General features: G+C 35.5%; 1 protein-coding gene across 1 annotated transcript in view; it reads right to left on the bottom strand.

Moving 5' to 3' along the window:
* Positions 1–9,533, bottom strand: part of INPP4B (inositol polyphosphate-4-phosphatase type II B) — a 380,123-nt gene extending 370,590 nt beyond the window's left edge. Inside the window, exon 1 of the mRNA XM_087437582.1 lies at positions 9,464–9,533. The gene's annotated coding sequence lies outside the window, so the exon portion shown is untranslated. The remainder of the gene's footprint in view (positions 1–9,463) is intronic.
* Between the last annotated feature and the right edge of the window lie 2,525 nt (positions 9,534–12,058).

Below are 12,058 nucleotides of genomic sequence, written 5' to 3'. Positions count from 1 at the left end.
AAATATAGTATGAAAGGGTTTTATAGCAGTTCACTAGATGCTTGCATATTTTTTTTAATGACATTCTCTATCATCTGAAAAACTAAGTGACGGACAGGGTTTACTGTCTGCTTTTAAGATGACAGGGTTGTTTTTTTTTTTATCTGATACTTTTATTCAACAAACTGCATATTGCAAATATAATGACTCCTAGCCACGCATGTAAAGCCTATCTCAAGAAGCAGAGATGTATAGAGAGAAGTTTAATTTGACTGGAGGTTGATTCTTTCTTCACGTGTACCAAAAAAGAGGACTCTGAGGAAGAGCTGCCTCAGCAACGTCAAATGTTTCAGAATCCTTGCGAACACTGTCACACACATACACCCAAGGCCGGCGAAATACCATGTGCTCGAGAAAACTAAAACTGAAGCTTTGATTATATCTGCAGGACATTTCTAATACAGACATTGGAAGCTATTAATTCACAGAACTGATTGAATTCCTCGTGATGATACATTTCCAGTTCAAATTAGTATTGACTAAATTATCTATAGTTTCTGATGATTAATTGCTCATTTTCTTTTGAAATTTGAAATTTTGAAGTAAGACATAATGAGTTTAATTAAAATTCTTATCTTCTGCTTTTTATTATGACAAGCAAGAATGAATGTATATATGTGATTATTAGAATTTCACTTTAGCTCTCCAGAGAAGTTCATAGAGTGCCTGACGTCATCTACAAAGAATATAATATGGCATAACTGAGTTTTCTCATTCATAGTGGCTACTGCATACAAATAATGAGTCTTAATTCTTTCACTTCAAGCAGTTTCCTTACACTCCAATATGTACACAGTCACACATTCTACCTTAAAATACTTACTCAATAAAACTGCACTACAATGAAAGTAAGAGCAAACAATATTTAATGGGAAAAAAAAATTCAATTGCTAAACCTGAATTGGGAAGAAGAAAAGAACGAGGCTGAGTAGTGAAGTTCCAAGCCATTGCTTCACCCGCAAATTCATCTAGCATTTCTCTAGTGCATCTCACGGAACTAAAGAAAATCATGGATTGATTTAACAAATCCCCTCTATAATGTGGGTTAATCTTCTGTGATCTGCTGGAGTTTATGAAGGATTGCCACGGAGGCAGTATGGTACACAAGCTCAAATTTTATATGAAAAGTATGTCATTAATTTATGTCTGAAGACTGAATAAAAGAACATGTGTTGACTTTCCCATCTTCCTCATCTCAGGCTGAGGCTCTCCAACTTTTAGGATTGCTTTGATCCCACGTGTAAGGAGAAGTAAGGAAAGGTAATACCATAATCATTAATTCACGTGACATATATCTATTAATCATTGATCATGTGACGTATTTGTTAATCATTAATCATGTGACATGTACATGGAATATACTGTTAAAAATAGAAAAGTTCCCTCTTACATTCTGTCTTTGTGAAAGTATTAGTTTTTAATCCTTAAATAGCATAACCAACATAACACCCACCCTTCCTCATCCCCACCCCTGGGCACATTTTAGCACTTAACACTCCCTGACTCTTTTCCCTTTAGTGACCTACTCTGAGAATTTCTTCAATCAGTTTTTGCTCCCTTGTCTGGCAAGTTAATAAATGTGTCTTTGACTATTTCTTGTGTTGTTCTGAGGTCTTTCTTTTATTCTTTAAATCTATGTTAGTCTAGTATGAACATCTGAATCCCTCTCACATGGCATTTATTATTACAGTAATTTAGTGTGAGACAGGTTACACAGCAAAGTGGTTAATTTTGGATTCTGACTGCCTATTATGGATCCAGACTGCCTAGGCTCTGCTACTTACTCTGGAAACAGGCAAATTACTTAAACGTACTATCCCTTAGTTTCCTCACCATAAATGGAGAAAATGGTAATACTTGTCTAATTAATTGTGGGGAGAATTAAATAAATTAATATATGCAAAGTTTTTAGGTGTTCTATTTCTAGTCAACTAAACACTATATCTCCCACTGATTAGAAGTAAATAAAAAAAGGAACCAACTGATGATTTTGAAAAATCATCAAAAAGGAAAATTGTGGGAAGGAGCTAAAACTTTGAGAAGTAAACCACATGAGGGTGAATATTTCACTTTTTCTCCGTTTTTCCTGTTTTTGACTCAAAGGCAGTCCTCATTTTTTGACATGGGCCATAGAACTATGACATGTTTAAAAGAATTGAAATCATAAAAGTATGTTTGCAGACCACAATGGTATTAAACTAGAATTCAATAACAGAAAAATATATGGAAAATACAAATGTTTGGGAATTAGGCAACATGCTCCTATAGAACCACTGGGCCAAGAGGAAGTCACAAAAGTAATTACAAAATAATTTGAATTATGAGATGAAAATAATATTGAAATTTGTGGGATGCAGCTAATAAAGTAGTGCTTACAGAAATTTAGGATCCTAATATTAGAAAAGTGTAAAATCTATGATCTAAGCTGCCATCTTAGGAAACTAGAAAGAATACATTAAACTCAAAGCAAGCAGGAGGAAGAGAATAATAAAAATAAAAGCAGAAATCAATGCAATTGAAAATTAAAACAATTGAGAAAATTGATGAAGCCAAAAGCTGTTTCTTTGAAAAGATAAATAAAATTGATAAACTCTACCAGACTGACCAAGAAAAAAAGAGAGAAGCTATAAATTATCAATATCAGGAATGGAAGAGGGGACATCACTACAGACCATAAACCTTAAATAACAGTAGCAAAAAATTCTGAACAATATTATGAAAATAAAAGGAATAACAGATAAAATTAAGCAACTTCTTGAACAAAAAACTACCAAATCTAAAGTTTTGGAAGAACTTCTCAAGAAGAAATAGATAACTTGAATACTCCTGTACCTATTACAGAAATCGAATTTGTATTTAAAAACTACAAATAAAACTCTGTGCTAGATGGCTTTCCTGGTGAATTGTACCAAAAATTCGAAAAAATAGTAACAATCTACACAAAATCTTCAAGAAAACAGAAAAGGGGGAACACTTCCTAACTCATTTTATGAGGCCAGCATTATCCTGATACAAAATCAAAGATGCTGTAAGAAAAGAAAAATACAAACCAACATCTCATGAACTTAGACATACACAAAAATTATCAACCAAATCTTAGCAATAGCAAATCCAATCCAAAGGTATATAAAAAAGATTTACCCTAGGAATGCAAAACTAGTTCAACATTTTAAAAAATCTATCAATGTAATTCATTAAAAAAGAAAAACATATGATCATTCCGATAAATACAGAAAAAGTATTTGACAAAATCCTACATCTATAAAATAAGAATGTCAGCCATAAAATAAAATACTCTCAACAATTTAGGAGTAGAAGGGAAGTATGTTAACCTGATAATGGACATCTACAAAAATCCTACAGCTATTTTCCTAACTGACTCATAAAAACTCAATATTTTGCCACTAGGATCAGGAATAAGACAAGAATTTCCTCTTTTATCTTTCCTCTTCAATGTCATACTGGTGGTCTTAACCAATGTAATAAGGCAAGGAAAAAAATAAAAGACATACAGATTAGAAAGAAATAACTAATGCTGTCTCTATTTGCAGACAATATGATCCTATCTGTAGAAAATAGCCCCCCAAAAATCTACAAAAATAGCTAGAAATAATGTTTATCAAAGTTGCACAAGATAAGGTCAATATACAAAAATCATTTGTCTCTAAACTAGCAATGAAAAATGGGGAAATGAAGTCTTTAAAAAGCACCATTTTGCTCATAAGTAGAAGATAAAAACAACAATAAGCAATCACATAGAGACAGAGATTGGATTGGTGGTTACCAGAGGGGAAGTGGGAAGAGAGGAGAGAGAAAGAGATGATTAGGCACATGTGTGTGGCGATGGATTGTAATTAGTCTTTGGGTGGTGAACATGATGTAATCTATACAGAAATCAAAATATAATGATGTACACCTGAGATTTATGTAATGTTATAAACCAACGTTACTGCAAAAAATAATAATAAATAAAAAAAAAAGAAAAAGCACCATTTATTATAGTACCAAAAACCATTAAAAATTTAGGGATAAATCAAACAGAATATGTAGAGAATCTGTATGCTATAATCTATAAAACATCGATAAAAGAAGTAAAATAAGATAAAATTAAATGAAGATATATACAACATTCATGGATTGGAAGACTTATTATTGTTAAAATGTCAAGTCTCCCTAAACTGATTTACAGATCATTAGGAAAATGCAAATTAAAACCACAATAAGCTATCACTACATACCTATTAGAATAGCTATAATTAAATTTTTTAAAAATTGGCAATACCAATCTCTAACAAGGATGTGAACGAACTGGAATTCTTGTACATTGCTTGTAGAAAGGCAAAATAGTACAGCCACTTTGGAAAAAAGTCTGGCAATTTCTTATAAAGTTAAACATACACCTAACATATGACCCAGCAATCTCATTCCTGGTTATTTACTCAAGAAAAATGAAACCTTAGATCATACAAAAACCTGGTTTTAGTGGCTTTTTTCTTTTCTTTTTTACTAAAAATTCAAAATTACCCAAAAGTTCTTCAGGTGGTAAATGGATAATCATACCAAAATACATCCATAAAATGGACTATTACTCAGCAATAGGAAGGAATATATCACTGATACCCACAAAACTCAGGTGAACCTCAAACACATTGAGGTCAGTCAGAGAGGCCAGACTCAAAAGGCTACATACTGTATGGTTCCATTTATATGGCATTCTGGAAAAGGCAACTTAGAGAAACAGAAAAAGATCAGTGGTTTCTAATGGTTGGAGGTGGGTAGGAGAGGTTGATCATAAAGGAGTAGTAAGAGGGAAGATCTGGGGCGATGTAAATGTTCTGTATCTTGATTGTGGTAGTGGGTATATGACTATTTCCATTTGTCAAAAATTCTAGAAGTGTACACCAAAAGCTATGAAATTTACCATATGTAAATGTTTAAACAGAGGATACTAAACAAAAAAGATATTGGAAGATATGGCAAGTGGTCAATAAATATGACTAGCATTATTAATTTTGACAATATTTGCTATTATTAACATGGCTAGACAAGAGGAAGATGGCCTAAGAGAGGTACAATTGGAATGCTTTGATAACCAATGTGAATTCAATCCAGAGGAATGCAGAGGCATGAGAGGAAGCAAGAAGAAATTTGTTCCATAAAGGAGTAAGAAAAATAAACTAAGAAAGAAATATTGATTTATAGGGGCCAAGAGTCCAAATTACCAAGACTTAGTTGATAAACTCAAGTTTGATCTGAATGGGCATCAACAAATAGAGGCTTCCTTGAATTTCGTGTGAGGGATGGGGAAGTAATAAAACAGGCTTCTACTATCAGGAAGAGTGGAAGGGCCATTCTCAGCAACACGTGTGTATCCAAGCAGTAAATCAGGGGAGGATACCCAAAGTAAAGTAAGGCCACAGGGAAAGGGATGCGGGCAGGTGTCCTGGAAATCAGGGCACCTAGACCACTGGGTGCAGAGCCAGGCTCTTGACTCCGAGGGACACAGTAGCCAAAACTAAGCATCCATTCAGAAAGCCAACTGGACTCAGACAACTGATGTGACTGCAGCCTGGTGCTCATGGCCCAAATGCATCCCACCAGTAACCCCGACACCAGTGTGGAAGGAAGCAGCAAACTTTGCCAGAGGTCCACTTCCTCAGTGAGGTTTTGGGAAAGAGTAACAGAACAAAGTAGAGGATGGAAGGAAAGAACCACTAACATAATATGAAGCGGGGCTTTCACTGGCTCTGTGTCAGCGTCACTTTCTACAGATGAGGAGCAAAGGATAGTGCCTGAAAACAAAAAAACAAAAGAATCAAAGGGGTAAGAAGATAATCTCAGGAGATCCCTGGGACTGCTTCATGGAGGAGATGACATTTGATCTGACTTTAAGAGATTTGTACATCAAAGATTGGGAGAGATAAAAGGAAGGGAAAGGAAAAGAGGGAGAAAACAAGGAAGACTGAAAGATAACGGGGAAGAAACTATTGAAAATGAAGGTAATGTAAGCAAAGACAAAAAGCCACATGTAGAATATGCATAAGTAACAGGAAATTGGCTAATCTGATGGGAGCAGAGTGCACGGAGAAGCAGCAGGAAGTGAAATCATTCACAGGGAGGCATAAGCTCTTGCTTAGGATGTTAGATAACGGTGTTTGTAAACCGGGGAATAGGACAATCTGGGTTATTTACTTCCTGGTACTGTTAGTTCACAGCTTCACTCAATTAAACAAATATTAATTGAGCAACTATCCTGCCTAACGGCCTGCAACGTGCTGTGAGTAATTCAGAAATAATATGTCCCTATGCCTTTAAGTGGAGTTTACAATCTGGGAAGCAGAATCCAAAATATCTACAAGAAAAAAAAAATAGTTTGAGTAAAAGGATTAATGAATCTGCCCTTGAGTCTTTGCCTACAGGGTACAAAATCAATAAGCACTTTCTGAATGTTTACTATTTGCAATATTCTGTGCTAGATATTATGACCTATATTCTCAAAGTAGCCTTGTTTTCTTTTTACTTCCTTCTCTTCTTCCCTTCCTTTCTAGAACTTAATATATCTAGATCTGCTACTACGTACCAGTCAGTGTGTAAGCCAAGAGACAAATAAGAAAGAAACCACGCTGCAAAATGAGATTTAAAAATTCCGTTTTAGAGATGCTATCCATCTCTGAGACGGAGAATAGTCAGAAAATTTGTCCAGGGTCAGACAGGGAACAAGTTAAGGAGCCGTAATTTAGCTCAGGCCTCAAAACTTTAAAACCATTGTTTTTGGGGCCCGCCTGGTGGCGTAGCAGTTAAGTGACCATACTCCGCTTGGGCGGCCCAGGGTTCGTGGGTTCGGATCCTCGGCACACAGCAACGCACCACTTATCAAGCCATGCTGTGGGCGGCGTCCCATATAAAGTAGAGGAAGGTGGGCACAGATATTAGCCCTGGGACCATCCTCCTCAGCAAAAAGAGGAGGATTGGCATCAGATGTTAGCTCAGGGCTAATCTTCCTCATACACACAAAAAATAAATAAATAAAAACATCGTTTTACACTGAGCAAAATATAGCCTCAGAAAATTACAATTATAGAGATTAAAAGACTCATCATTTGGTTGAGAAAATTTCTCCTGAAAGAGGTAACACTAACGTTCAATTTCGTGCTAGATAACATGTTCCCCAGAGTCCACCTCATTTTGAGATAGGTGATTATTCAAGCTGGCTGGAATATTACCATTTCTATTTTTCTCTTTACTTTTATGTTTCGATGTTGATCTTTTTTCTTTCTTTCCTTTTTTTCTTTTAGCCATTTTCAATTAAGATTTCTAATTAGATTCCAAATTTGAGACACGTCTCTAGTAGAAAGCAAATGGTGCGAGTAGTAATTAAGGGACAGCTGTGTCTTGTCTTTCTGGGGATGAAAGCCCTTTCTGAGGCTTTTTCTTTCTAAGTTATGAAATCCTACGGAATTTGTCATGACTTTTTTCTTATTTTTTAAATTTTTTTGTCTTTCTCATTTTTTTTATTTTTTCTTATTTTTTAATAATAAATAATTGATCTAAAGAAGTCAATGCCCTTTCCAATACAGATGCTAACAACCTCTCTTCTGCAATAAGTGTAGGCTAACGCTAATCCTCTGGTCTTGGAAACTTTTATTGCTGCAAATACAAAATCACATTTTATAAAAAAATCAAATCATTCTTTAGGTGCTAAAGTAGGCACTACCCTGTCATTTTCCTCACTTTATGACTTTTTTAAATTATGAGATTTTTACAAATCAAGGAGAATAAGCATTTTCAGTGGAAAGGAGTGTGATTCAGAGCACATGAGGTGTGAAGAGTGTTTTTTTGTGGTTTTCCTTTGTCTGTTTGATTTAAGAGAACAAATATTACTAATACGGATATTGAAAATTATTTAGTAAGCTCATACTCCAGTACTCCTTACTGGTACTTAAGGCTATATTTTCACATGCAAAGTATAATCAGAATTTGAAGCAATTAACCATATAATTCAGGTCAAGAAAAATCTTCTGCCTGAAAAAGCTAAACCATTGAAGCAGACAGATTTTTTTTTTCTGGCTTGAATTATCTAGATTCTAGAAAATTATCTAATATAATTTAATGTGCACAGCCACAAAATAGGTTAAATTACCTAAAAGCAGGCCGGCCACAGGAGCATAAAGAACCTCTTAAAATGTATATTTCTAAGAGAGAAACTTTGGAAACACTTCCTGATGTAAACCTGGAAATAGTTTGGGAAATATCAAGTTGTGGAAAGGTACACACACACATACATATATATACACATATGTACATACACATATATGCATCTAGACATATATTTGTTTGTTTACTGTAGAACTTCTCAGAACCTATAATATGGTAATGTGCACTTAAAGCTCCTTAGAGTGTTAGAGTAATCAGAAATTTTCAAACTTTCTTGACCCAAACCATTTCATGCAGAAAATATCCTGGAACTAGTGTTCAGAGGAATGAACACATTGAGAACCTCTTTGCACAGTCATATGATGTTCACATTGTGCTTTGGCAGGAGGTATAAGAGGGTGAGGTTGGGTGGTAGAGTTGAAAGCATCTATATTCAGAGGACCAGGCAAGAAGACCAAATGACATTGCATAGAAATGTCAAGGGCATAAAGTGGCCAAGCAGAGCTGGTCCAAAGGCACCTTACCATGGCCAGTAAGGCCCTATGGGACTGGGCCAGCTCCCATATTCATTTTCAACCCAACTTCACCTTATGTCTCTCTCTACCTCTGTGATGACTTAGCTACAGCCACTTTATCCTTCTTTCAGTCATTTTATTGATTCACTGCTGTTCCATCTGCCTGGGACTCATGTCTTCATACTTCAGCTCTTAGTTTAAGTATCATCTTCCAGAGAAATACCCTTTATTTACCCAATCCACAGTAGATTCCTCTCTTGTCTCCCAATATTTTCTCCCACAGAACTCTGCTCTTTCTCGTCATAGTATTTATCATAGTTTTTATTCATATATTGATATTTGCTTATTTCATGTTGCTTCCACTAGACTGTGAGCATCGTGAGGAGGGGGAATGGACCATGCCTGTTTTGTTCAATTTTCTAAAATCACCAAATACCTCATAGATGAGTGTTTGCCATATAATAGGCCTTTGATGAATATATGTTGATCTAATAATAAATAATAAAAATAATTAGTTAATCCTCTCACATTTCTGCCTAGGCTTGGCCTAACAGAAATCCTCAAAATTGATTTAATTACACATAGAAATCAATTCTTCTTTAGCATATGGTCAGCCATCTATAACACGCAGTCACACATATTCTAAGACACCAAACTCGCAATTTTGTAAAATATTTTTTTTTAATAATAGGGGCTATAAGTTTGAATTAATAATCATTCTAAAGGAATATTATGTGTTGATTACTGAGACTCACTCTTGTATCTGCTTTATTGTTGCATTCCTCAAACAGCTCTGCTTTTTGATTATTGCTTTGCTGATTTCAGAGCTCTGTAAAGAACAAAAGGACAAAGTGTTAGGATTTGGTGTTTCACTGGGAACTTCTCTAGCTAAAATATTTAAGACACTCATAATGCCCATCACTCCAAACTTGAGGACTTATTGTCATCACAGGATCCATGGAACATAGCTATTTCTTGTTTGTATTCCAAATTAATCTGCTTCATTCAGTTTACAGAGCTCCACCAGACAGAACTATAGCTGACCCTTATTTATTTGCTCACATGAGCCAGGCACTATTATAAGTTACATGGATTAACTCACTTATTCCTCATAACCACTGGGCAGGCAAGAGTTAACTCAGCAGGCCTGAGTTACCGGAACCTGCACATTCCAAAGAAAGGCCTGTCTTCAAGACTGGCCTTCGGTCAGCTCCTGGAAGATAAACTTTGAGCTCTTAGAATAGTCTGCTGATAAGAATTTTTGTCTGCCTGAGGCCTTGGCCTGTGCTGTTCCAGTTTGACCAGATATGTTTATGTTGAACACCTGTTTTTGCGTGGGGGAAGGGGAGGCTGAAGTCTGAATAGCTGAGGTCAATCAGCTGATGCTGCAGGCTTATGTGACCGACCCCTAATAAAACTACGACTGACCCCCAATAAAACTCTAGAGACCAAAGTTCGGCTGAGCTTCCCTGGCTGACCACATGTCACATGTGTTGTCACACATTGTTGCTAGTAGAATTAGGCACATCCTCATGTGACTTCACTGGGAACAGACACCTGGAAGTAGGAGGCTGTACCTTGCCTCATGTGCCTTACCCTTTGCTGATTTTAATCCGTATCCTTTCACTGTAATAAACCGTGGCTCTGAGTATAACAGCTTTTCTGAATCTCTAGCAAATCACCAGGCCTGAGGGTGGCCTTGCGGACCCCCACACAACCACCCTATGAGCTAGGTACTATTATTATCCACATTGTATAGACAGAGAAACTGGCAAAGAAAGGGGAGGTAACTCAGAGTCCCATGGCTAGTTTAAGTGTCAGTATTTTAATTTGAACCCAATGACCCAGTTCCAGAGTTTTGGCATTGTACCACTATGTCATGTTGTTTGTCAAAATATTTGTTATTACATGTCATTCAATACCTGTATCAAAAATGCTATCTTGTTCTTTTTCCCATTTTATTGTCAGAAATCATAGTTTTCAAATTGTAAATTTACTATCAATTACCAAGATTTCATTTTATCTGTTAAAAAGAGAAGCATAACTCTTATTGAGTCAAAGTTGTTCTTTAGCCACGTATTTTATTTAAAACAACCTTTCTTCCAGTCTGGTCAATAATAAAGATGTAAACCTAGATTTTTCTCACTCACATTCTCATATATATCTTCCCATTCTACATGGTTTATAATGTAGGAGGATGAAAACTATAAAGAGTCAGCTTTAAATCACACCACATCTTATTTAATTTGGGGGAAACAAATTATCACAATTTTTCTTAAGATTTCTAATATTTTTAATCTGATAGATCCAGAGTTGCTTTTACAATAAATGTTAGAAAAAAATAGTTCACAAGAGAAAACATGAAACTAATCACTCAGCTGCTACTAAAGAAAATACAAACCATCTATTGATTTCTAAACATGAAAAAGAAAAATAATATACCAGTTACATAGAAAAGTCGTAAGTTTGCTATATCAAGCTCTTATTCAGGTAGACTTTTCAAAAAACACTGTTCTAATTAGTAATTGTCATTAGGTGTCTGAGATAGTAGCTTTATTCTAACACTTGAACAAAACTGTAATTCATTCTCCTATCTTTTTTCAATCCACCCAAACCTAAGCATTGCACTCTGCTGTACATACAGTGGATGACAGTGTCTTGTCCTTATCACCAAAACAGATGGCATATCTCTCAATATTTTGAGTTGTCATTACATCCAGGAAGGTAATGAGTCGACCTTGCAATGTGGACGTACAGAAGTCAATGTAGTCTCATATGGTTCATAGCGTCCAAGCAAGCCCTTGAAATAACCTTCAAAAACACAAGTTCACAGAGGAAGGGCAACACCTCACACAGCAGTGATGAAATACATCGAATGCAAACTGGATAACTGTGCAACTCCAAAGAACAAAAGTTTATGATGCAGAAGGATCAACTGTGTTATGTTAGCCTCAGTATTTCAGACTTATTTTGATCCCATTATGATGTTATCATTTGTCAGCTCACATCATGTACCAAGAACCCAAATCCACTGAAGTGTAGGTCACCTTAAATAAACATCCCACAGAATTAATGTGAACGAAAAGCCTTATGTAACACTTATCATTACCTTTACAATAAATGATGAAATAGAATATTTTTCTTAATTAGGATATAAAAGTTTTCTTTAAGCAGAAATACGAAATTCTGTTTTAAACAACTTCTGGATGTTATACTGAATTAAACATTATTACTTAGGATTAAAATATGGAATAGTAAAACAAAAATGAGAGTATCCTCTCTTGGGCTCCACCTTATGCTACAGAAGTTGGTGCCTTCTGTGGTCCCTATAGCTATGCCCTCTATGGTCC

This window comes from Ceratotherium simum, chromosome 12 (assembly GCF_057802395.1).
Source record: "Ceratotherium simum simum isolate JZ-2026a chromosome 12, ASM5780239v1, whole genome shotgun sequence".
Lineage (NCBI taxonomy): Eukaryota > Metazoa > Chordata > Mammalia > Perissodactyla > Rhinocerotidae > Ceratotherium > Ceratotherium simum.
The sequence above is the reverse complement of the archived record's forward strand: the minus strand, read 5'-3'. Positions and strand labels throughout refer to the sequence as shown.